This window comes from Pipistrellus kuhlii, unplaced genomic scaffold, assembly GCF_014108245.1.
Source record: "Pipistrellus kuhlii isolate mPipKuh1 unplaced genomic scaffold, mPipKuh1.p scaffold_m20_p_41, whole genome shotgun sequence".
NCBI lineage: Eukaryota > Metazoa > Chordata > Mammalia > Chiroptera > Vespertilionidae > Pipistrellus > Pipistrellus kuhlii.
The window spans coordinates 2927603-2955244 of NW_023425542.1; the positions used below are offsets into that span (position 1 = coordinate 2927603).

Consider the following 27642-nt stretch of genomic DNA (forward strand, 5'->3'; position numbering starts at 1 on the left):
TTCCCATGGGTTTTGTGTCCAGCTCATCTGCTTCAGCAATTCCAAGTGGGCCAGCCTGAGGACTCTGTGTAGATTTGAGTACAAGGTTCTCTTCCCTCATTCAGCCCCAGCCACAAGCTGCTGTCTGATAGCCTGAGGGACTGAGCTTGGCTTGAAGGCCCTGCCATGGAGCAGAGGAGCATCTGAGGCTTGGCCTCTGCAGCTCCCTCAGGGTCTTGCTCAGTAACCATCTTGGAATGAGTCTTCGCTCAGATTGTATTTGCTTGAAACTGTGCCTGATTGGCCATCCACTTGCCATCAGTTCTAAAATGGTAACTGCCTGGCCAGAGGCCACCCTCCACCACCACAATGTGTAATGAGGATAAGAGCTATAGTCCCTCTGAGGCTGAAGAAGCCAGAACAGTGAGCTCAACTCAGACTTCCTCTACCATCTCTCTATATCTGGCATCCTATGACCATTAGAAGAAGGGGGACCAACAGGGTTAGTCATCCAAATGTGCATCAGTCCCAGAACCTCCACCAAACCAGCCCTGCTTCAGGACATCTTATCACCCTGAGTGCCGGATGGGTAGGGGACAGGTGGGGACTATAGCTATCTCCCTTGTCCCTCCCAGCCCATCACACTGCCCAAAGAGAGAAGCCCCAGTGAGAGGCACATTTAACACTTACCTATCCTTAGATTAGTAGCATATCCATTACTGTGCTCGTTACGGCAAAAAAGACATTTATTGACGGCACAATAGGGTGTGCCAAGCCCCAGGTTGGGCACTTTCAGACCACATCACAGGCTCCTCACAACAACCCTGTGAGGTAGGTTGCAGGGCCCATTTCACAGATGCGGATGTCGAAGGCATGGCCAGTCCCCTGAGTCTCAGGGTTTGTAAGGTGTGGGCAGGGGTCAAGCCCACGTGTCTGACCCTCAGCTCAGAGAAGTCCATCCGCAAAGGGTGGGCGGCTATCGCAGGGGGCAGTCGGGTCCAGAGTCTTTGGGTCCAGCCTGTCCCGAGGGGATGTGTGCAGGGCGTCCCCGTGGCTGTGGAGGCTGAGAGAGACACAGGTGCAGATGAAGGCCACCCACTCCTGGTCGCATTGGCTAACAAGAGTTCTCAAGCAGACAGGCAGGGCAGGAGCTCAGAGAGGACAGGAACCCCTCTGCTTACCAGTCGGGGCACCTGAGAACATGGACATCGCAGGAAAGGCCCTGGCTCCCAGCAGCCGTGAGGTCGAGGGGAGCACCCAGCCTCCAGCTCCGGCCTGTCTACTTAGTGCCCTGCAGCCTCTGGTGTCCTGCACATCACCTGGGTCTCCTCCACCCACACAGACTTCCAGAAGCACAACCCTGGTCATGGCGCCCTCCCCGACCAGCCACCTCTCACAGTGCTCACCTCACTGACCCGAAATCCAGAACTCCTAGCCTTTCCAAAGACCACCCAGCTCTCCAACCCATTTCCAATTAAACCTGAGTGTTGTCTAAAAGATCAGCCTCGCCCTACTCTGGGGGTTTCTAGAAATTCTCCCCGATCTCCCCATTTTGGCCTCTGTTTCCCAAACCTGTTAAATCTCTGTATGCAAATGTAAACCTTTCCCTCCCTTGCTGTCTCCCCAGAGTTGGCCAGGTGCTTCTCCCACACCTCCACCCTGTCCAGTGGTCTCCTGGGCCAGGGTCCTCTGTGACCAGCGCCCACAGACTGCAGGACACATGGCCAGCCTCAAAGCCACAGGAGGGCGAGGGCTCCTGTGTGCCAGGTAACAAAACATTTATTTTCATATAAATAACCTCAGTGAAGCAAAAGCCATGTCAGGTATGTGACTAGTTCCAGGTTACAGGTAAGCAAGCTCACATAGCTCCCACCCACACTGCCACAAACACACATGCGTAAAAAGGTGCTGGGCGAGCCTCAAACCCAGATCTTTGATTCTTGGGAACCAGTACAAGGGGTGCAAACAGGCACAGTCACCTTTCTCAGTGTCTACCAGAATCCCCTAGAGGACACAGTTATGATGTACCCAATCTACAGATGGGAACGCCAAGACTCGGGTTGTTTAAATAACCTTCCCAAAGACCACTTCACTGACAAATAGTAACATCGCGACCAGAAATGAAATAGGCAAGACCTCTAGAGCTTCACCCCTCAACATCTGCCCTGCAAGGTGGGTGCTAGGTGTCCCCCCAACACACCCAGAGTAGAAGATAGACTCAAGCAGTCACCTTAGTTTAAGCGCCACACATTTGTCTAGCTCTAAGGTTCTTTGCCCAGTCTACTACTCCTCAATGCAATAAATAAAATGCTGAATTCTCAATAGTATTCCCAAGGCCCAAAGCTTGTCCCATGCTGGGAACAATGGGGCGAGGGGGGGTCTCACTGGGTCTGGGACCAGCATGGGTGCTGGGGCTGCATCTAGGGTTTGCAAAGTACCATGCGCCTTAGACACCCTGCCTCACTGATGAGTTGTTCCATACAGACCCCTCGCAGGGCAGGGTCCTTGTCATCCACAAGAGCAATCATCTCCCCCAATTTTCTCTAAATAGAGCTGAGCATTAACTAATCTCAAATGGGGCGGGAATGGCTCTAAGATCTCCTCTGTGGCGCCAGACCAAGGTGCGCTAATGACTTGAAAGCCTCCTCGCGGCTGGAACCAGCCCTTCAACTCAGGCCCCCCGGCTCTCACTCGAGCCTCTTGAAAATATGGGCTGTGATTTCTGAGCACGCAGGGAACACAGTTTACTGATTACTAATCAACCTCGTTTTTGTCAGGAACAAAGTTGGAAAAGATAATCAAACTTTCAACAGAAGTCAGACTTGAAAGTGGCAGCTGAACAAGGGGCTCACCTGATGACTGACACACAAACACAGCCCCTGGCAAACTTGCTCAACTCTCCTATAAAAGAGATGTCAGAATGAGTCCTTGTGAGCTGGCCCTAGCATAGCACTAGCTGATTTTTTAAATTGTGTGTTGACTGGGAGTGAAGGAATGAAGGAGTGAAGGAATGAAGGACTCGGTTACAACTATGGCCCTCTGGTGGAGGAAGCTAAAAGGTGGAAGGCAAAGGTTATGACAGGGACCATGCACCACCAGACAGGGTGGCCTGGGGTGGATGTCTCTGCTGGGGGGCAGGGGCCTCTCTCAGACCCCAGTCCTGGATTCATCACTGTGTGTGAAGCATGGGAAAGCACCATGCAGAAGGAAGCCATGTGGGTGATGATGGCAGATGAGATTCAACTGGGACTTGCTTACAGCAGTGATTGTGGAGGAAGAAGCTATAAATAAGATGTTTGCTATATGACCACAGCCCATGGCACTACACACCACACCCAAAGGAAAATATTTGCTTTCATAAATGGGAGGGGCCAAAACACCACATCAAGAAATGAAGGATGAATTCAAGGATAGATTGGTGGATCAAATTGAGTTGGAAATCATAGCCAACCTCCCAAGAATATCACTGACAACTCATTATACATTCATTCACCCCTTCATCCTCTCATCCATCAGCCAATCACTCACTACACATTAATCCATCCTTCCATCCTCTCATCCAGTCACCCACTCACCAACTCACTACATCTAAAACCATCCATCTATACATCTATCCATCCTGCCATCTTCTCTTCCATTAGCCAATCAATGACCAATCACAGCATATTCATCCATTCTCTAATTGATAGGCCAATCACTTACCCACTCACTCACAACTTGATCATCATTTTATTATCTCATCCATTAGCCAATCATTGACCACATTACACCTTCCATTCATCCATTCATCCTTCCTTCCCTTCAATCATTCACTCACTCACTATACCTTCATCCAACTTTCCATATTCTCATCCATCTTTCTATCCTGATCCATTAGCCAACCACTCACCCACACACATCTTCTTCCATCCTTCCAACATTCCATCCTCTCATCCATTAACCAATCACCAAACCAATGTATAATCAGTTGTCACTCAATTGCTCACTATACTTTCATCCAACCTTACACTCACACTCATTCACATCTTCATCCATCCTTCCATCATTACATCTTGTCATCCATTAGCCAATACCGATTACGCCTACATCATAATCCATCTTTTCATATTCTCATCCATAATCCAATCACTCAGTCATTCACTACACCTTCATCTATCTTTCCAGATGTCTTATCCATCTGCCAAACAAAAACCCACTCACTACATCTTCATCCTTTCTTCCAGCCTCTCATCCATCAGCCAATCATTTATTTACTCATTATACAGTCATCCATCCTACCATCCTCAAACCCATCATCCTACCATTCACCCACTTATAATATCTTTATCCATCACCCATCTTATTATCCTTCCATCCTCTCATCATTAGCAATACACTGACCACTCATTACATCTTCATCTCTCCTTCCATCCTCTAATTCATCAGTCAAACACTCACTCACTCATTCACATCTTCATCCATCCTTCCATCATTACATCTTCTCATCCATTAGCCAATCGCAGATTACTCTACATCATAATCCATTTTTTCATATTCTCATCCATAATCCAATCACTCAGTCATTCACTATACCTTCATCTATCTTCCCACTCTTATCCATGAGCCTACCAAAACCCACTCATTACATCTTCATCATCCCTCCATCCTCTCATCAATCAGCCAACCACTCACTCAATCACTACACTTTCATCCATCATTCTATCCTTCAATCCTCTCATCCATTAGTCATGTACTGACAGCTCACATCTATATACATCCCTTTATCCTCTCATTCAATCACCAATCATTCATTCATTCACTACACCTTCATACATCTTTTCCTCATATATCAGCCAACTAAAAATCTACTTCATAAATTTTCATCCATCCTTCCATTCTTCCATACTTTAATCCATCAGCCAATCATTAATTTACTCATTAGACCTTCATCCATTCTTCTATCATCATCTATCCATCAGCCATCACTACTTCTTCGTGTATCCTTCTAGCCTTCCATACATTCACCCATTTTCCAGTTGTTTACAACTCACTATACCTTCATCCATCTATCCATCATCTTATTCAGCCAACCAAAATCCCATTTACTACCTATGCACCAATCCTTCCATACTCTCATCCATCAGCTAATTTTCATTCACTCGCTACACTTTATACCATCCTTCCATCCTCTCATTGATGGACCAATCATTCACCAACTCACTACATCTCCATTTATCCTTCTGACCTTCCATCTGCTCATCCATTAGCAATTCACTGATTACTCACTACATCTGCACCCATTTCTTTATCATTTCATCTATCAGCCATTCACTCATTTATTCATTACACTGTCATCCATCCTTCAATTGTCTCATCTATCAGCCAACCACTGACACACTCACATCTTCATCAATCCCTCCATCCTCTCTTTCATCAACCAACCATTCACTTCCTCATTCATATCTTCATCCTTTCATCCTTGTTCCAATCACCCACTCTCATCCTCTTCCATCCTCTCATCCTCTAAGCCAGTGGTTCTCAACCTTTCTAATGCCGTGACCCTTTAATACAGTTCCTCATGTTGTGGTGAACCGCAATCATAAAATTATTTTTGTTGCTATTTCCTAACTGTAATTTTGCTACTGTTATGGATCGTAATGTAAATATCTGTGTTTTCCGAAGGTCTTAGGCAACCCTGCTAGCAGGTTGAGAACCACAGGTTGGGAACTGCTGCTGTAGAGCCTAAGACCATTGGAAAACACAGATATTTACATTACGATTCATTAACAGTAGCAAAATTGCAGTTATGAAATAGCAACAAAAATAATTTTATGGTTGGGGGTCAACACAACATGAGGAACTGTATTAAAGGGTCACGGCATTAGAAAGGTTGAGAAACACTGCTCTAATCTAACCACTCGTTTGCATCTTCAGCCATCCTTTTATCCTTCTATGCTCTCATCCATTCGCCAGTTGTTGAACACTTAATATATCTTCATTCATCCCTCCATCCTCTCATAAATCAGTGAATTACTCATTCACTCACTACAAATTCATCTTTCCTTCAATCAGACATACATCAGCCAACTATTGACCTACTCTCTACATCTTCATCCCTCCTTACATCCACTCAATCACATCTTCATCCATCCCTCCATCATCTCATCTTTCAGACACCCACTTATCCACTCAATCACATATTCATCAATCCTTCTATCTTTCAACCATAGCATCCATTAGCAAATCCCTAACCACTTATTACACCAGCATCCATGCTTCCATCCCCTCAGGCATCAGCCAACCAATCACCACTGACAATGTCTTCATCCATCCCTCAATTCTCTAATCTGTCAGCCAATCACTCATTCACTCACTAAACTTCGTCCATATTGCCAGCCTCTGATACATCAGTCAACGACTGAGCCATTAACTACATCTCAGTCCATCCTTCTGTCCTCTCATCCTTCAGCCAAACACAGACCCACATTCCCACCCTTCTCCAACCCTCCATTCCATTAGTCAACCATTCATCTACTCATTTATATACTCATCCATCCTCCTGTTTATTAGCCAACCACTGATCCACTCAATACATTGTCACACTTCAGTCAGATGCTCACCCACTCATTACATTCTCATCCATCTTGACATCCTTCCATTTTCTCATCCATTACCCAATGACTTATGACTTACTACAACTTTATGCATTCCTCCATCTTGTCAATCCATCAAGAACCAATCACTAAATCTTCATCAATCCTTCCATCCTCTCATCCAGCAGCAAACCATTGACCCACTCAGAACATCTTCATCTCCCTTCCATGTTCTAATCCATCAGCCAACCACTGACCCATTTACACATCTTCATCCATCCTTTCATTCTTCATCTTTTCCATAAACAAACCACTCCTGTACTCATTCATAACTTCATTCATTCTTCCATCATTTCATTAGCCAGTACTGAAAACTCACTAGTACATCTTTATCCACTGCTCAGTTCTCTCCTTTATCAGCCAATACATGACCCACTCATTATATCATCCATCCTCTCATTCATGAGCCAACCACTAACCATTCATTCACATATTCATCTATTCTCCCATCCTTCCATCCTCTCATCCATTCCCCAATCACTCACCACTCACTACATCTTCATCCATCCTTTTGTCCTCTCACCCATCAGCCAATCATTCACTCACTACACTTTCATCCATCTTATCATCCTCTGACCCATTACCAAACCAATTACTCATTTACTACATCTTGATCCACCAGAAAATCACTCACCTATCCACTCCATCTGTTTTTCCATCTTCACATATATCAACCAACCATGGATCCACATTCATATCTTTATCCATCCCTACATCCTCTCATTTATCAGCAAACTACTCAACCACTACTACATCTTCAAACTGTCCTTCTATACTCTTAACCATCAGCCAGATACTCACCCACTCATTCTATCTTCACTGATCATTCCATCCTTTTATTCTCTCAACCATTAGTCCATCACTGACCACTCACTAGACCTTCATCTATCTCTCCATCCTGTCATCCATCAGCCAATCACTGACCCACGAGTCACATCATCATCCATCCTTCCACCCTCTCAAGCAACAGCCAATCACTGATAACTAACTATACCTTCACACATCCTTCCATCCTCTCATCAGTTAGCCAATCATTGACCACTTGCTACATCTTCATCCATCCCTCCATTCTCTCATTCCTTAGCCAACACTCACTTGCTCACTACATTTTCATTGATCCTTCCATCTCTCATCCATTATTCAACTACTGGTCTACTCACTACATCTTCATCATCCTTCCACCCTCTCATCCAGCAGCCGACTACTCAACACAATCGTTCACATCTTCATCCACCTTTTTATTCTTTTATCCTCTCATCAATTAGCCAATCAGTGACCACTTTCTACATCTTCATCCTTCCCTCAATACTCATTCATCAGCCAATCACTCATTCACTCACTGTACTTTCATCCATCCTTCCATCTTTCAAATACTGACCCACTCACTACATCTTCACCCATCTTCTCATCCATCAGCTAACCACTGACACAGTCTTTCACATATTTATCCTTCCATCCTCTCATCCATTAGGCAATCATTGACCTTTTACTGTGTCTTCATCAATCCTTCTATCTTTCTATTCTCTAATCAATTAGCCAATCATTGACCATTCGCTACATCTTTATCCATCCTTTAATCCTCTCTCCCATCAGTCAACTATTCATCCACAATCACATCTTCATCAACCCTTTTATTGTTCCATACATACTCTCATTCATCAGCCAATCACTCATTCACTACACTTTCATCTATCTTTCCATCTCTCATCCATCAGTAAACTATTAACCCACTCACTACATCTTCATCAAGTCTTTCATCTTCTGATCCATTAGGCAACCATTGACCCTATCATTCACATCTTCATCCATCATTTCAGCCCCTTATTCATTAGGCAATTACTCATCATTCACTACATCTTGACCCATTCTTCCATCCTCTCATTCATCAGCCAATCACTCATTCACTCACTGCATCTTCATCCATTCATCCATCCTCTCACCCATAAGCCAACCATTCACTGTCATTTAGTTCTTCACCCATTCTTCCATCCCCTCATTGGTTAGGCAATCAATGACCATTCACTACCTCTTTATCCACCATTCCATCCTCTCACCCATCAGCCCAGCTATTGACCTATACTCACATCTTCATGCAACCTTCACTCTCCTATCCATCAACCAACTACTACTCAACTACTCATTCACATTTTCATCTCCCCTTCCTTCCTTCCATCTTTTTCTCCATTAACATGTCACAGACCACTCACTACATCTTCACCCATGCCTCCATCCTCTTATTTATTAGCCAACCAATAATCCACTCATTACATCTTCATCCATCTTTCTACCCTGTTATCCATCAGTCAACCACTGACTTCTCATTCACATCTTCATTTATATCTACATTCTCATTAATCAGTAATTATTCACCCACTCACTGCATCTTCATCCATCTTTCCATCCTCTTAGCCATCAACCAACTATAAACCCACAGACATATCTTTATTCATCCAACCATCAGTCATTCACTCACTACATCTTCATCCATCAGCCAACCAGAAAACCTACTCACTACATCTTCATCCATCCTCCATCCTGTCATCCATCATCCATCAACTTACCCACTATTCAGGTCTTCACCCATTATTCCACACTTCCATTCTCTCATCCATTAGCCAATTGCTGGCTTTTCAATACATTTTTATCCTTTCATTCATTCTCTCATCCATCAGACAATCAGACATTCCCACAATACACATTCATCCATCCTTCCATTCTTCCACCTTTCACCCAACTCACTACAACTTCACCTATCCTCCATCCTCACTCATCCTCTATCCTGTCATCCATCATCCATCCACTTATCCACTATTCACATCTTCATCCATTCTTCCACACTTCCATCCTCTTATCCATTAGCCAGTCACCGATTGTTCACTACATCTTTATCCTTCTATCCATTCTCTCATCCATCAGTCAATCAGACATTCACTCAATACACACTCATCCATTCTTACATCCTCTCATCAATCAGGCAATCACTCAGTCATTCATATATTCATCCACCCTTTTATTCTTCCATCCTCTCATCAATTATCCAATGAAATCATTGACTCCTTGCTACATCTTCATCCATCCCTCAATACTCTCATTCATCAGCCAATCACTCATTCACTCACACTTTCATTCATCCTTCCATATTTTACCCATCAGTCAACTACTGACCCACTCGCTACATCTTCATCCAATCTTCCATCCTCTAATCCTGCAGCCAACCACTGACACAGTCATTCACATCCTCATCCTTCCATCCTCTTATCCATCAGCCAACCACTGACCCACTCACTACATCTTTATCCATCCTTCTATCTTTCCATCTTCTAATCCATTAGCCATTCACTGACCACTTGTTGCATATTCATCCATTCCTCCATCCTCTCATCCATCAGCCATCCACTGACATAGTCTTTCATATCTTCATCCTTCCATCATCTCATTCATTAGGCAATCACTGATCTTTCACTGCACCTTCATCCATCCTTCTATCTTTCTATCCTCTAATCCATTAGCCAATCAGTGACCATTCACTATATCTTTATCCATCCTCTCTCTCATCAGTCAGCTATTGACCCACACTCACATCTTCATCCACCCTTTTATTCTTCCATAGTCATCAATTAGCCAATCACTGATCACTTGCTACATCTTCATCCATGCCTCCATTCTCTCATTCATCAGCCAATCACTCACTTTCATTCATCTTTCCATCTCTCACTCATCATCAACTACTGACCCATTCACTACATCTTCAATCCAGTCTTCCATCCTCTGATCCATCAGGCAACCATTGACCCTGTCATTCACATCTTCATCCATCCACCCATCCCCTTATTCATTAGGATATCACTCATCATCCACTAAATCTTGGTCCATCCTTGCATCCTCTTACCCATCACTCTTACCCAATAATTAACCCACACTCACATCTACATCCAACCTTTCATTCTCCTATCCATCAACTAACCATTCACCTATTCATTCACATCTTTATCCACCCTTCCTTCCAAATTCTCCTTAATTAACCAAAGACCACTCATTACATCTTCAACCATCCCTCCATTCTCTTACTTATTAGCAAACCTATTACCCACTCATTACATCTTATCCATCTTTCCCTCCAATTATCCACTGAGCGCAAATTCACATCTTCATTTATACTTCTATCCTCTTATGAATCAACTATGAATCTAGTTATATCTTCATCCATCCTTCCATACTGTCATCAGCCACCACTCACTCATCTACTACTAACATCTTCATCCATTCTTCCATGCTCCCATTCTCTCATCCAATAGTCAATCACTGATCACTTACAACATATTCACCAAACCCTCCATCAAGCATCCAATAATTCATTCACTCATTACATCTTCATCCATATTTCCATCATCTCCTCCATCAGACAGCTACTCACCTAATCATTCACATCTTCATTCATTCATGCTCTTGATTTGTTAGCCAATCACTGACTACTCACTAGATATTCACTCATTCCTCCATCCTTCATCCATTAGCCAATCATACATTCACTACATCTCCATCATCCTTCCATCTTCTTATTTATTTGCCAACCAGTAACCTGCTCATTACATCTTCATCCTCTTTCAAAGCTTCATTTATACTTACATCCTCTCATTCATTAGAGAATTATTCACTCACTCACTGCATCTTCATTCATATTTCCATGCTCTCAACCATTAACCAGCTTTAATCCCACAGTCACATCTTCATCTATCCCTCCATCCTCTCATCCACCAGTCAGTCATTCACTCACCACACTTTCATCTATATTGCCACCATCTCATTCATTAGCCAACCAAAAACCTACTCACTACATCTTCATCCATCCTCCATCCTATCATTCATCATCCATCCACTTACCCACTATTCAGGTCTTCAGCCATTTTTCCACACATCAATTCTCTCAGCCATTAGCCAGTCACTGAATATTCACTACATCTTTATCCTTTCATCCATTCTCTCATTCATCAGTCAATCATATAGTCATTCAATACACATTCATCCAGCCTTCCATTCATCCATCCTTTCATCCATTAGGCAATACTTGACCATTCACTACATCTTTATCTATCCTTCCATCCTTTCATCCATTAAACAACCACTCACCCACTCACTACATCTTCACCCACCCTTCCATCCTCTCTTCAATCAGAAAACTACTCCATCAGTCATTTATGTCATCATCCACTTTTTTATTATTCTATCATCTCATCAATTAGCCAATCATTGACCACTTGCTACATATTCATCCATCCCTCAATACTCTCATTCATCAGCCAATCACTCATTCACTCACTACACTTTCATCCATCCTTCCATCTTTTATCCATCAGTCAACTACTGACCCACTCACTACATCTTCATCTAGTCTTCCATCTCCTGATCTATTAGGCAACCACTGTTACAATCATTCACATCTTCACCCTTCATCCTCTCATCCATCAGCCAACCAGTCATCCACTTACAACATCTTCATCCATCCTTCTATCTTTCCATCCTCTAACCCATTAGCCAATCACTGAGCACCTGTTACATCTTTATTCATCCCTCCATCCTCTCATCCATCAGCTAACCATTGACACAGTCTTTCACATTTTGATCTTTCCATCTTCTCATCAATTAGGAAATAACTCTCATTTCACTGCACCTTCATCCATCATTCTTTCTATCCTATCCTCTAATCCATTAGCCAATCACTGACCATTCACTACATTTTTATCCATCCTTCCATCCTCTCTCCCATCAGTCAGCTATTGACCCACACTCACATCTTCATCCAACCTTCATTCTCCTATCCATCAATCAACTACTACTCAACTACTCATTCACATCATCTCCCCTTTCTTCCTTCCATCTTTTTCTCCATTAACCTATCACAGACCACTCACTACATCCTCATCCATGTCTCCATCCTCTTATTTATCAGTCAACCAATAACCCATTCATTATATCTTCATCTAGCTTTTCATCCTACTATCCTTCAGTCAACCACTGACCTCTCATTCACATCTTCATTTATATCTACATCCTCTCATTCATCAACCAATTATTCAACCACTCACTGCATCTTCAACCATCCTTCCATCCTTTCAGCCATCAACCAACTATAAACCCACAGTCACATCTTCATCCATTCCTCCATCCTCTCATCCATCAGTCAGTCATTCACTACACCTTCATTCATATTTCCATCATCTTATCCATCAGCCAACCAAAAACCCACTCACTACATCTTCACCCATCCTCCATCCTGTCATCCATCATCCACCCACTTATCCACTATTCAGGTCTTCACCCATTCATCCACATGTCCATTCTCTCATCCATTAGCCAATTGCTGACTATTCCTACACCTTTATCCTTCTATCCATTCTCTCATCCATCAGTCAATTAGACATTCCCTCAATACACATTCATCCATTCTTCCATCTTTTCATCCATTAGACAATTACTCACCCCACTCACTACACCTTCACCCACCCTTCCATCCTCTCATCAATGAGCCAATCACTGACCACTCACTACATCTTCATCAATCTTTCCATCTTCTCATCCAACAGCCAACCACTCACTCATTCACATCTTCATCCATCCTTTTATTCTTCCATACTCCCATCACCTAGCCAATCACTGATCACTTGCTACATCTTCATCCATCCCTCCATGCTCTTATCATTAGCCAATCACTCACTCATTACACTTTCATTCATTTTTCCATATCTCATCCATTAATCAACTACTGACCTACTCACTACATCTTCATCCAGTCTTCCATCCTCTTATCTTTTCATCCTTCCATCCTTTCACTCTCCTGCCCATCAAACTACCATTCACCTACTCATTTACATATTCATCTACCCTTCCTTTCATCTTCTCCTTCACTAACCAATCATAAACCATTCACTACATTCTTCATCCAGTCCTCCATTCTCTTATTTATTAGCAAATCAATCACCCACTCATTACATCTTCATCCTTTTTCCTTCCAATTATCCAGTCAACCACTGAGCACTCATTCACATCTTCATTTATACTTCTATCCTCTCATCCATGAATCAACTATGAACCACAGTCACATCTTCACCCATCTTTCCATCCTGTCATCCATCAGCCATCACTCCCCGACTATTCACAACTTATTCCATTCTCCCATGCTTCCATCCTCTCATCCAATAACCAATCACTGATCACTTATTACATGTTCATCAATACTTCCCATCCTCTCATCATCCATTCATTCATTCACTCACTACAACTTCATCCATATTTCCATCATCTCATCCATCAGCCAACTGCTCACCCACTCATTCACATATTCATCCATCCATGCCATTATCTGTTAGCCAAACACTGACCACCCACTAAACCTTCATCCAAATATCCATCCTGTCATGCATCAGCCAAACAATCATGCACTCACTATATCTTCATCTATTCCTCCATCCTGTCATCCATCAGTCAACCACTCACCCTCTCACTACATCTTATTCCCTTCATCAATCCTCTCATCCAATAGACAGACACCCACTCATATCTTTATCCATCTTTCCCTCTCAATTATCTCATCCATTAGCCAATTACTGACCTCTCACTGCACCTTCATCCATTCCTCCATTCTGTTATTGAATAAACAATCATCCACTCACTATATCTTCATCCATCCTTCTATCCTCTCATCCATTATTCAACCACTGATGCACACTCACATCTTAAATTCTTTTCTCCATCAACTAGCCAACTCACCTATTCATTCACATCTTCATCCATCCTTTCATCCTTCCAACCTGTCACTCATAAGTCAATCACTTGCCACTCAATACATCTTCATTCATCCCTCCATCCTCTCATTTTTCAGACAAGCAATCACCCAGCCATTACATCTTCATCCATTCTTCCATCCTCTCATCCATCAGCCAATGACTTACTATTCATTCCTATCTTCATTTATACTTACAACCTCTCATCCATCAGCCAACTAGTCATCTACTCACTACATTCATCCATCCTTCTATCTTCTTATCCATCAGTCAACCACTCACCCACTCATTGCAGCTTCATCTCCCCTTTCATCCTCTCATCCTCTCAACCGATCACCCGTTCACTACATCTTTTTTTAATCCTCACCCAAAGAGTAAAGATATTTTTTGCATTGATTTTCAGAAAGAGTGGAAGGGATAGTGGAGGGAGGAGTGAGGGAGAGAGAAAGAGAAACATCAATGTGAGAGAGACACATCAATTGGATGCCTCCTGCACACACCTCAACCATGGCAGGGATAGTCTGCAACCTAGGTACATGCCCTTCACCCAGGAATGGAACCTGTGATAACTAGTTGTGTAGGCTGACACTCTAAACACTGAAACATGACAGCCAGGGCCCATCCAACCTTTCATCCTCTCATCCATCAGCCCACCATTTATCTTCTCATTCAAATTTTCACCCATCTTTCCATCTAATCATGCAACAAAGCAATTTTTAGTGTAACATGTTGGACATTGCAGATGCAAAGATCAATTCAATGTTCTGATGCCCTTAGGGGCTCACAGTCTTGCAAGAGAAACTGACAGGCCTATGAAGCAGTGATCATTTCTGAGTGTAGGAAGATAATTCATAAGAATGAGAGAAAGTGGGTGTGCAAAGCCATTAGCTGTGACATAATTTATAACATTAAAAGGAAAGATGCTATGCATAACAATAGCAAGTAGGGGTTGTGAATAAGAAGACACAATGCATCTAGTGAGGTGATGAAGACTATGCAAGCAAGAAAATTGTTGATGACAGCATATTAATGGAAAAGGCAGGGCATAAAACAGTGTATGTGGTGAGGAATGGCAGTTAGGTCATTTAAAAAAGATGTTCATTTTTTTTAAGTGTGCATTAGACAAGAATTTGAAGGGAATCAAGAAAAATAGGCGCTATGTCAGGTTTGATGGATGACCTCATTCTCGAGGTCATGTGTCATTTACAGTTTATATTAGGAACACAAGAGGGCCTTGGCTTGTCTTACCCACAGGCCCAACCTCTGTCCTCCATCCTCATCCTCACAGGTGACCGTGCCCAAGGAGGGGCCAAGACACCCACCTGGCCCAAAACCCCTTGCTCATGCACCTTCTGCAGGGCCCTGGCTACCTAGGTCACAGAGCACTGCCACCAGGCGTATGAGCATCTGCGACCCCTCCCCCATCAGTGCAAGTGGGAAGCTGATGCCATTCCAAGGCCACAGATGGAAAAACTGAGGATGAGAAAGCTGAAGTAAAATGGAGTACACACCAAGCAATGGCAACCACTTGGCCGCTCCCTGAGCCAGCGCCTCCCTGCCAGGTACAGTGCGTGTAACAGGCACATGACTTGCCAAGAGACATCCTCCTCAGTTCCCACCTTCTTCTAGGTCACAGGAAGCCCGAAACAGGAAGGAAGTTCCCTCCTCCCTTCCTTCTTCCTATCCCCTCCCTCCCTTCCTGTTTCCTCCTTCAGTCACTCATTCATTCACTCATTTGAATCAAATCACATTAGATTATTTTATTTATGGACTTCAGAAGCACAGCTTTAAATGAATCACAGCCCTTAGTTCATAAGCCCTCCTTTCACAAGTCCTCTTTATTCATTAACGTATAATTTTTATTCCTCATTATATTTTTGTATTTATTCCCAAAAGCCATCTTTCTCCCTTCCTCTCACTTTCCTATACATTCTCTCATTCTTATAAACTCAGGTGCATAGGATGCACCAGAGTCCTACATGCAATATCCTCATCCTTGGTCTATGCAACTCCAACCCTCATTCATTCATTCATTCACTCACTCATTCATTCATTCTCCTGTGGAATTGCATCAGTCAAAACCCCATGTGTGAAAAGAACCTCACTGGCGCATGTATTTATTTTCCCTCGCAATTTTTCTTCCCTGCATTTAGTCACTTTTTACATTCAGTATTTATTATTTTATTTATATACCTCGAGTGCATATATTTTACTGCAGTGGCTGGTGTGTTTTGGTTTTTGGGGGGTTGTGTGTTTCTTGTGTATGTTTTGTTTTTTGTTTTTTGGGGTTTTTTTCTGGCCACTGTTTCCTCCATTTTTCATTTATTTTTTTGAAAGGTGTAATGTGTTTTTCTACTTAAGGAGTGTGTATGTAAACCAATTACAATCCCTGTTCAGACAACCTCTTAACTAGCCATTTATCACTTCGGTTTGTTTATTCATTCTTTTCTTTTTTTTCTTTTTTTTTTCTCATTTTTCCTTGCCCTGGACATAGGATTGGATGAGCTCCTCCATCTTGAGGACTAACAATGACACATTACCAGCCCCAACAGGCTTTTCTGTTTGAGACCCTCCTATGTTACCTTTTTACAGGGGTTTTTTTGTCTTGTGTGTGGGGGGGGGGGGGGTTTCCCTTCTTTTTCACTTAATTTCATCTTGCTTCCCTTGTCTCTTTAACTCTGATGCTTTTTTCTTACATCTGTTCATGTTTAGGGAACACAGGTGAAATGCTCCCTAGAGTGACATGAGTATCCATCCCACGTGCAGCACTAACCTGGCTGCTGCTGGCACAGCCGTTTCTAAGGCAGCCGCTCAGCTATCTGTTCATCCTTCCTGTCACTCCTTTATTTCAATATTTATCGTTTTATCTAGGGGCCTCAGGTGCCCAGAATTGGATTAACCATCATCTGTGGTTCCTGGAGCCTTCTCGGCACCTGTCCGGGGCCGCCCTTTTGCTTGTTAATTTCCTGTACTGGTGCTTTGCTTTAGGGTTTATTGAATCACATCAAGAGCCCAGCTTTCAATCAGTCATCATTTGGGGATCAAGATATTGTCTCATTTATTTGTTCTAGCATGGCCCCCCCCTCTCTCTCATATGTGTGTGTGTGTATACATACATATCTACATATATATTCACTTAATGTTTTTATTGCTTATATTCATCTTGTCATAATGGAGGCATTGTCTATGCCTCGCATTCCCTGCTTTCTCAGATCATCATTTCTTATTCATTTATTCACACAGACATTCCTCTGCTAATTCCTTCTTTCTTTTTAGCCACTTGGGTTTTGTTTATTTTGGTTTTTTTTTGTTTTGTTTTGTTTTGTTTTGTTTTTACTGCGGAAACTCACTTTTTATTACTAATTATATTTAATGAATATTTGTTCATTATATTTAAATACTTATCTAGCAAGTGCCTTCCCCCTCACCATAAGTCTATTTTAATTTCTTTTCCTACATATTTTTTTCTCCCAGTCTTTCCTTTTATTTTCAAACTCTTTTTCTTGCTCTCTCCTGGAACACATAGATTTCTTCACTGTGTCTTTTATGCATGATATTGTTTTTATTATTTATAAACTTCGGGGCCACAGAATTTGAATTAATGTGGAAGATCAGTGTTAAACCAGTCCTCTCTCTCATACATGTAGTTGTTCGGCCTACTTACTTATTATCTTTCTTACTTCTTTTGTTTATGTTGATTTTTTTCCCCATCTTAATTGGTTTTCCTACCAGTCTTTCATTCTTTCTTTCTTGCTGCCTTTCATTCTTTTGGAGACGAGGCACCAGGGCTTGGCTGAACCCTAACCCCCTCTGCAACCCCCTCCTCATCAGTCAATGCAAATCTTTTCCCTCATTCTTTCCCTCATTCATGCCTTCGTGCATCCATTTAGTCTTTCTCCCTAAACGGTTGTTTTTCCGCTTTGGGATGACAGATGCAGCTAATTGGCCTCATGATAATCTGTGGTCAATGGGTCCTCCCTCCCTGGCCTCACGGTGGTCCTCCCTCATGTGTCAGCTTTGAACTGTTTCCTGGGTGGGTGGCTGCCCATGTCAGAAGCACAGATGTGAATTAATCAGTGTTTGGTTCACGCACCCTCATTCTTATTCCAAGAATGGCTCTCTCTTCTATACGTATGTATTTATTTGTTACCTAATTACCTTCTTTTTACATTTCTCTCCAACACTCATTATTCCTCCCTTTCACTCTTCCTTTCTTTCTTTCATTCTTGGAGCTCAGCTGCCATGGCCAGCTAAATCCCAATGCCACCTGCAAACACCCACCATGGCCCACACAGCTCCAGCCTCATTAATTCCTTCTGTGCTTCCTTCAACCACTCACCCATTCATTCTTCCTTCCTGTTTTCTTTCTTTTCATTAGGTATTTACTCCTGTTCTAGTGAATGGGGGGCTCAGATCTGGACCAATTTGTGAGGGCCCCTCATTACCAGTCCTAGCCTAACCCTCTCCTGAGGATCTACCCGCTTGTTCTTCCTATATCTTTGTTAGAGCTGTCTCTATCCCCTCTTTCTCACTTGACTTCTTTTATTCTCCTGGAGCTTCTGTCCAGAGGGAATTCATCACACACACACACAACCAACCTCTCATCAGAAGTGTATGGCCATGCCTCCCCCACCCCACCTTTGTTTCCTTAGAGTCTCCTCCACTTGTTTGCTTACATGCTTATTATTTTATTGACAGTGCTGCAGTTTTAGACTTTGATTCACCCTAACCCTTGGTTCGGGACTAGTCTTTTAGCTCTCCTCTTAGCGTCAATACACCCATTAATATACTTCTGTACCTATTTTTCTTCCCTCTTTCTGGACCTGCATGTAGATGTTTTATTTAGCCCCTTGTTCTTTCATCATTTCATGCAACAGACACCCTCAGCTCCCAGGGACTGAGGACTCCAAGCCCCTCGCACCACATTCCCAAGCCAGAGCCGGGTAGCTCACTGCTCACTCAGCCATTCTATTTCTCTCTTCTCTTTGGTTTTCTTTCATTTCAGTATTTATTTACTTATATGTGCTCAGAGTTAAAAAACAAAACAAAACAAAAAAAAAACCTTTTGGTTAAAGTTATTTCTCATCTTTGGTCCCCTGAATACTCTTTCCTCTTTAACTATTCTTTTAACTTTCCCTGTTGTTTATTTTTTCTATGCCAGGAGCACCTACTAGAATTAATCAGATTAAAATAGCCCGACATAGTCCTCCTTATATATTTACTCATCTCCTAGTTTTTAGAAGTTATATTTCTTCCTTTTCTTTGTTTTATTTTGCTCCCTGCCATTTTCTTTCTCCCTTTCCATCCCCTGTCCTTCCTCTCTGGCATCTTTCCCCCCTGGATGGGTCTCAGATCCTCACTGCTGGTTTGTGGGGTTTTCCACAGTAATTTTCTCTTTAATTTTTACTTTTTTGACAAAGAGCTGCACAATAAATGTACGCATGCACATCAGAATCTGGAGGTAAGTTTGCACTGGGAAACCAGCACTACAACCTGTCCACCACCGTGAAAAGTTCCCTCTCACCCTTTTATGTATTTTCCCCATTTCTGATAAGAACTCTTTACATAAAGTCCACCCCCTTAGCAAGCTTTTACACAATATAATACAGGACAGTCACCATTGGTTTATGCATTTCTTACTTTTTTCCTTTATGTACCTTTTATTCTTTTGTTGAACAAGTTTATATTTGCTCTATATTTGAATGACACATATTCCTTGGTCCATGATGACCTGATACCAGTTTGTGTGCGGCCTTATTTACACATTGATTCAGTATTTTATTGACTTACATATTGATCTCCAGGCATCGCATTGGATCTTGTTCAGCATACACTCTCATCTGGCTGGTCGCTTTTTTTACCCATTTATTTATTAATTCCTTCATCGAACCAATAAAATCACCATATCTTAGGACCTTTTGTTTTTTTTCCTTACCAACTTAACCACCGAGACCAAGGTGTGCACAACCCCTTAACACATTCACATGGCAAAAGCAGGCACAGGTACAGGCAAAGTTCGTGCCCCCCAGTCACTTCCCCCGGGCCCTGTGAATGGCTATCCCCATGAGAAAGCAGTTTGAGGGCCCCGGGGGGGGTACACAGAGAGAGACACACACACGTCCTACACGGTCTCCCCGGTGGGAAACACAGATACGAAGTTCATTTGTAAACAGGCAGCTTTGTGTGCAGCAATATAACAATATTTTGGCCTTTCAAGGCGAGCACAAAAGGAATGAGCCATTGCCGTGGCCGGGTGTCTCGGTTCTCCACAATGGAGAACTTGGAGGTTTAGCGGCACACCGTGAAGACAGAAAAATCTGCCCATTCGGTTTCCCAGACAATTTCGAGGGGGCGAGCGGGGTCACCGGGGGCTGCAAGCCCGTCTGAAAGGCGGGTCCCTGGGCCCGGGCGCTTTCAGCGGCCCGCAAAGGCCCCCGCTCAAAGGGGCGCTGCCACCGTGGGCTGGCCCGCAGCACGGGGGCCAAGGGGGCCCTGGGTAATGAAAGGGCCATTCATCTCGGGGCTGAAAGGGATTCTTTTAGGGTCTGGCCCCCGAGGCTGCATATAGAATTCTCTGCCACCACCCGGGAGGCTGGAGGGCCTGCCTTAGAACTTGAGCCCCCTGAGGTCCTCATCCCACTCGCCAGCTGGGCACCCACCTCCCTGTGCTCGGCAGCCCCCCCCACAGGGCACGCCCGGCGGTGTGCAGGGGCGGCCCCCCATCCTCCACGTCCAGGCCACAGGTGTGTGTGCGCGGCGCTCTCGGGAACTTACGGTTTTCCGGGTAGAGGATGCGGGGGCGCTCATCCGAGGTCCCACGACGAGTTCCGGGCGATGGCTTCGTCTGGAGACACAAGGCACTAGTCACACACGGAATGGGGCAGGGACTCCCCAGAGCCTGGCTAGCAGGGAACTGGAGACGCCCAGCATCTATCTCTTTTCCATCCCCTGGGTCATGCCCTCACCCACCTGCCAAGCTCCCTACCCCAGCTTCAGCCACCGACGGAGAGGAGGGCAGGGGACAGCATGGAACACGGCTCCTACGCTGGGTGCTACCCGTGTGCTACGTTCTGTTTTGTGAAACCCAGAAGTGCAGGGCCCCTGCGCAAACGAGAGCTGAGCTGGATCCCTGGAAGGGCATTCTGCCTGGCTGGAAGGGCACGGCGGCCCTCAGTGTGTGCTCAGAGAGAGGGCAGGTGGCCCGCAGAGCAGCTGGCCCAGGATGACACAGAGACGTGGGCTGTGGGGGACACTAAGGGTCATGCAGTCTTTAGCAGGCAGTGTTACCTACAGGGCTGCAGTGTTGGCGTGTCTCCCCTGCACTCCCTCCCGCAGACTGGAAATCACCTCTGGTTGCCTGTCACGCCTCATACCGTGTAAACGCCATGTAAGGAGTTGTTAGAAAGGGTTGTTTGGGGAATGGCGACAAGAAAAAGCCTGTGTGTGTTGAGTACAGAGGCAGCCAGCAGCCTCGGGAGGCCTCACGACACAACACACCTTGTCAGCAGCAACGTGACTCTTTTCCCAAATATTCCCAGTCCATGCTGGGTTGAATTCATGGACGCAGAGCCCATGGATCCAGAGAGCCAACCGCATATTGGCTCCTGGACTGTAACAAGCGGCCACCCTAAGGCAGGACGCTCATGCCAGGGGAAATGGGGGGCGTGGGGGTGAAAGGAGAGTTCTTTGGTTTCACCACTGACTTTTTCTGTAACCCTAAGACTACTCAGAAGAAATAGTCTCTTCATGACACATGTTTAAGTGAGTGGGTTTTGAACACACATGTAGTAGATCTAGTGAAGGTAAGGAGGCGTGGCCAGCAGGTGGTCTGCCATGGCTGAGGCTTGAACAGGAAGGTAGGGGAGAGGGCGGAGCAGAGGCTGGGGAGAGAATGAGAGGGCGCAGGCTGCCCTGGCCCTCCAGGGAACCCCAAGGAAAGGGCTCTCGCCCACTCCCCTGCCCTGATGGGGGCTCTTGGGGTCCCCCCTGCTGCCTTTGCCTCTCCATCCCCCGCTGCCTCACTCCCTGGGGCTCCCCACACCTGTACGGGGCACTGGGGACGCACCTTTGACCTCTAAACCCTCCTCCTCCAACCTCCTTCCCTGGCCTTGAGCTTGCCAAGCACTGTTTTTCCCTAAGTGGTTGCTTTCTATCCAAAAAACAGACTTTTAAAAATAAGTGCTGATGAAGCAGTGGCAGCTCGTGAGTGGCCGAGGGCAGACTGGTTACCACAGGGTCCCGGGACCTCCATTTGTGGGGGTACCTACCCCCTGAGATGTGCCCAGCCCTCCCCAGGAGCCTGAGACACCTGCGGTGGCCCTGTCACCACCCTCAGGACCCTAAGAGGACAAAGGGACTCCGGAGCCTGAAACTGCAGCGGGACTGGCCACGGCCACGGCCACGGCCCCGGGATAGGAGCAGGGAAACATTTTGGGGATTGTTCTGGTCTCTTAGGTAGTTTAATGGGACCCGTCTGCTGGGAGTGGGGGACCCTGCGCCCCGAGTTCTTGGTTGCCCCGGGGGAACTTGTGTGCAGATCCCTGGGAAGACGCAGCCCCGGATTTGAGTGTTGTCCTAACAACATGACCGTGGGCTGTCATCTTAGCAAATGTCAAAGGAGAGCCAGTGTCTGGGGCCACAGGAAAACTCAAGTTCCCCTTACGGGGTGCAGAGGGGCCACTGTCACACACTGGTGCTGGGAGACCTTACAAAGGGGGGTGCTGAGCTCCAGACCCACCCAGGACCCCCCCCTCCCCCTCCCCGGCTTAATGGGGTTAGAACATTCCAGTCCAGCATTCCAAGATTTCTAAACTTGCTCTCTCCCGGAGGTACACAGAACCTAAGTGATCTGACCCGTCTTTGGGGACAAATAATTGGATGGTTAGAGCCCGCACTGCGACTCGGGTCTGTGCCGAACTCATTTCCTGGACCTTTGTGAGGGCCAGGGCCCCGTGCATTACGGGCCCATTTACAGAAATGAGAGCGGTAATTGGAACATCTTTTGAAATCCGGTCCCCTCTCCCTCTGTCGCCGGCCCCCTCGGCCGCCTCGCTCGCCTTGGCGGGCGGTGAAGGATGTTTACATATGCCTCTTCCTGGAATTTCGCTCTTTGCTCCAGGAGTGGGCAATTAGAGAGAATTAGGGCCTATTTGGCGAATGGGCACCGTTAATGGATAGAATGGCAGAGGCAGCCTTGGGAAGGCGGTCTGCTGGTCTAATTGAAGCTGGCAATTTTTTGATTCCTTGTTTCAGCTCGCAGGTATTGTCGTAACCAAGGTCACCAAACAAAGCCGCAGCCCACCCTGGTACCGCCGGGTGCAGCCTGACCGAGGCCTCGGAGCTGCTTATTAGCGCCCACTGAAGCACAAAGAGACGGCTGGGAATGTTTGCAAAGCCGGGGCTGAGGCGGGCGGGCGGGCGGCGGCGGCACAGGGCCGGCTGCTGATCGCTTTTCCAGAACTTGCCACCCCGGCAGCTCCTTCTGGAAGTGCTCGGAACTGGGGTGTCGTGTGTTGCCAAGGGGTCTCGTGACCCGAAGGCACAGGGGGAGCCACAGGGGAGGTGTGGCCGCCGCGCCCTCCCTCCTGGGGCTGCAGCGGGGCGCCGATCTCCTTACACAGGGACCGCTCCACTGCCCAGAGGTTTCCCGGAACTGGCCGGCGCCCACAGAGTTTGGAAAAGTGTCCACAGGACACAGTCCCTGGGAGCTAGTGCGGGGCGTGGGCATGGTTAGCTCTGTGTTCACGAGGAGATGACCGGAGGCCGGCTGCTGGCTGCAGCCCCACTGGCCAGGCTGGTCAAGCGGAGCCAGCGGTGCCAACAGGTTTGCAGCCAGGCCTGCCACCTGGGCTCTGGTTCACGTGTCCCTACAGTACACCTCTTGGAAGGTCATGGACCCATGATCTCAGCCCCTGATGCTAAAGACCCAGCAAAAACAAACCAACAGGCCACAGAGGACCACAGAGGAAGCTGGATGGGTCCCAAAGCAACAGGGGCATTCAGATCATGGTGTCTAGGCACCGGCCCATTTCACAGATGGGAACACTGAGTCCCAGAGGGCTGGAGACAGGGGCCCACTAGAGCTAGTGCTATGCATAGGCTGGAACCAGGCGTCCTAAAGGCCTCCGAGGGCTACTGCAGGACCCTGGGTCCCAAGAAGCTCTCCTCGGACCCCTGGCCAGTCCCAAGTAGCAGGGGTGTGCCTTCATCCCAGTGCCCGGCTAGGAGACTTGTGGGGACCCCATTCTGGACACTTGGCACCTCTGCCCCCTCCTCCTCTGGTAAAATAGAACCTGGCCTGGCCAATACTGGTGCCCGGGCTCCTCCCTCTGCCTCAAGGGTTATGCATACCTGACAGACCACTGCCTCACTTGACAGATGGGAAAACTGAGGCCCCTAAGCCAGTGGTCACATAGACACCAGCCAAGACTGAGACCGGGGACTCTTGCAGGGACTTTATTCTGGTCTCAAGGGAGGGGACCCCAGCCCTCGGGGCAGTCTGGGGCAATGGTGGCTCAGTTTTCCCTCCATCTCAACAGGCCCCCTTGTTCCGGGCTGTCCCTGCTCCCGGGGTCCCTGCTGACGCTCCCCCATCTTTCCTGATCCCCAGCAGAGTTCCATGGGTCCCCAGGCCCCCAGCCCCAACTTCTTAGCCTGGTAGGAAGGACTCTCTCCACCCTGGGCAGGCGGCAGCGGGACATGCGGTCAGCCTCTGGCCCCCGGACTGTCCTCCTCCCCAACTTTCCATCCCGGAGCTCTGTCCTTGGCCCCGTTCTGTCTCCCTGGCTGTCCCTCGGGCATCGGGCCCAGTTTGATCAAATTCTTGTTTATGGGATTCTTCCTCCTGAGAAACTCGCAAAGGGAAAGCCCTAGAATGCGGAGCGCGGGCAGGGCCGGGGTCACGCGGCCGGCATGGCTGGCTAAGCACGCCTTTGTGTGGCCCCTTGTCTGCGTCTCCGAAGACACACACACACAGGGGCGCAGGGGCAGAGGGGACACACACACACTCCCACACCCTCCTCCTCCTCCTCCTCCTCCTCCTCCTCCTCCTCCTGGGGGAAGGTAATTGAGGTTTTCGTCTTTTCATCCGAAGAAAAGGCACCTTCTATTGAAAGAATGCATTCAGGGACTGGGAAAACTCATCTGCACTCAGCCCTCCCAATTACCCCAGGTGGCTGTGCTCCGCGGCTCCCCCACATTCCTTTCTGCCCGCGCCTTTGTTCCGGCTGCACCGGCCCCAGGAGCTCCCCGGCTAAGAGTCTCCTCCTTAAGCCCCTGCCAAAGGCCCTATTCACGGCGCCAAGCGGGGTGGTGGGGAGCCTTCCCCGGCCCCGACCCCCGGGGTGGGGGATTTACCGAGTCTCCATCTGGATTTTTTTTTCTAAGCCCAAAGAAATTGGAGAGCAATTAAGAGAGTCACGTCTATACCCTCCGCCATCCTCTCCCTTAATTAACTCCTCTCTCACACACATCCCCCCCAAGGTGGGGCCACCCTGGCCTCAGCCACCCAGCACCTGCTCCGCTCCCGGATCCCCGTGCCCAGCGAGGACGCGGGCGGGCAGGAGGCCCGGGAGACAATTAGACACATGTCCAGAGGCTTTCTAACCACCCTGAGCTCCCCAACAATGGCCCGCTGTCCAGGGGAGTCTGGGATAGGAGTCCGAGTGTCTACAAGGCACCCGGGAGGCGCTGGAAATTGCAGGGTGTCTGGGCACCTCCACGAGGCGCCTCTTAGGGATGGGGCAGCTTGCCTTGGCAAAAGTAGGGGGTCCCCCCACCTCTATTGGGCCCAAAGGAACCGGGGACCCCCTCTCCCTGTCCTTCCTGTCCTGCTGCAGTGCCTGGGGACCAGAGAGGACCGTGGAGGGCTGCCCTCCTGCATACCTTTCCTGACTCGGAAACCCTGAGCCGACACTGCTGGTTTCTACATCGGCCCCGGCCCTGTAACCTATGGGACCTGAACTCGGGTCAGTGCTGTGGAAGCCCACCTTCCTGTTGCCTTTCCAAGGGAAAGTGTGCAAGTTCTAGGCAAAGCCATCTTCCTGTTTTCAAGGAAAAATTCATTAGCAAGCTCGTCAGAGATGGACAGATTCGTCTTTTCTCTCTGGAAGTCAGACGGCACGTAAAAACCACATCTATGTTTCGGCATGTTCATGAGTGAATAAGGAGCATGTGCATCGAGCGGCCCTCAGCCTTGCCGGGTTTGGACGTTGCTTGGAGAAAGGTGCTTGGAAAAGCATTTGGGGTTTGCATCAAGAGTCAGGGGGGGCACAAGGGCGGAGACCCCGGAGGCTGCCATTCAACAGGTCCAACTTCTCTAACTGAGAATTTGACCTATTATTACCTATTTTGTTTTTATGCCACACAAACCCCAAAATGTGTATGTGCCCGGAATTGACCATTCTCAAGGGTACCTGAAATGCAGGTAGGCCCAAAGCCTGATCACCCCAAACTACGGAGCAGGGTAAGGGCCAAAGTCTGGAGCTGGCTGGGCACTTGCTCTCATCTTGACTCTGCCCCTTGGCTCAGCCCACCTTGAAGGAGACCTGGATAGCCCTAAGGAAGAGTCTAGAAGCCCAGCTCCACGGATCTCTGGGATAAGCTCCGGATGAGCCCCCAGGGGGGTTCTGTGTAAAGTTCCCACCCAGCCCGCCTTCCTCAGCCCCGTGTCTGCAGGTGGCTTGGCAAATGCCAGCCTCGGGGTAAATATCACAGGGCACGTCTTCCTGGGGCTTAGCCCTGGGCACACACACACCCCACCTCTCTCCAGCCTGCGGGCTCCCCGAGGAGCGAGAGCTAGCACACACGGCAGCAGTGCCCATGCCCGCAGCCCTCAGCCCCGCCCCTCTCTGCCTGCACGGATGGGTTTTATTTCAATATCCGCACCCCGTTTCCACTGGGGTGAGGAGGCGGGGCTGGGAAGGAAGGAGCTGCTCTGAAAATGCCCTCAAAAAAAAAAAAAAAGCATTCGGGGATTGTGGGTGCTGCATGGCACCCCAAGGACCCATCTCAAATAGGAGGGAGTGTTGGCATCTGGGGGACGGAATCAGATTCTCCCCGGCCTACAGGTCTCCCTCATCCTTCACCCAACAGCTCAGCCGTCACCAGGACGGCCCCACTGGGCCGAAAACCCCCAGGCTCCCCCCACCCATGGGACTCAGGCTTCCCCCTCTCCTGAACGTGGCCACCAGGGCCCCAGAAGCCTCTTCTCCTCCTGTCACCTTGCTCAGCTGTCCCCACCGTGGTGTGGGGCC

General features: G+C 47.0%; 1 long non-coding RNA gene across 2 annotated transcripts in view; it reads right to left on the reverse strand.

Annotated features, from left to right (window-relative positions):
* Positions 1–706: 706 nt before the first annotated feature.
* Positions 707–27642, reverse strand: part of LOC118704202 — a 36871-nt gene continuing 9935 nt past the window's right edge. The window contains exons 6-8 of one of the 2 annotated variants that reach the window (XR_006739841.1): positions 21164–21233; positions 2832–2880; positions 707–1042 (exon numbers count right to left, since the gene is read on the reverse strand). This is a non-coding gene — a long non-coding RNA (uncharacterized LOC118704202). The remainder of the gene's footprint in view (positions 1043–2831; positions 2881–21163; positions 21234–27642) is intronic. The other variant, XR_004983324.2, reaches the window with a different exon arrangement.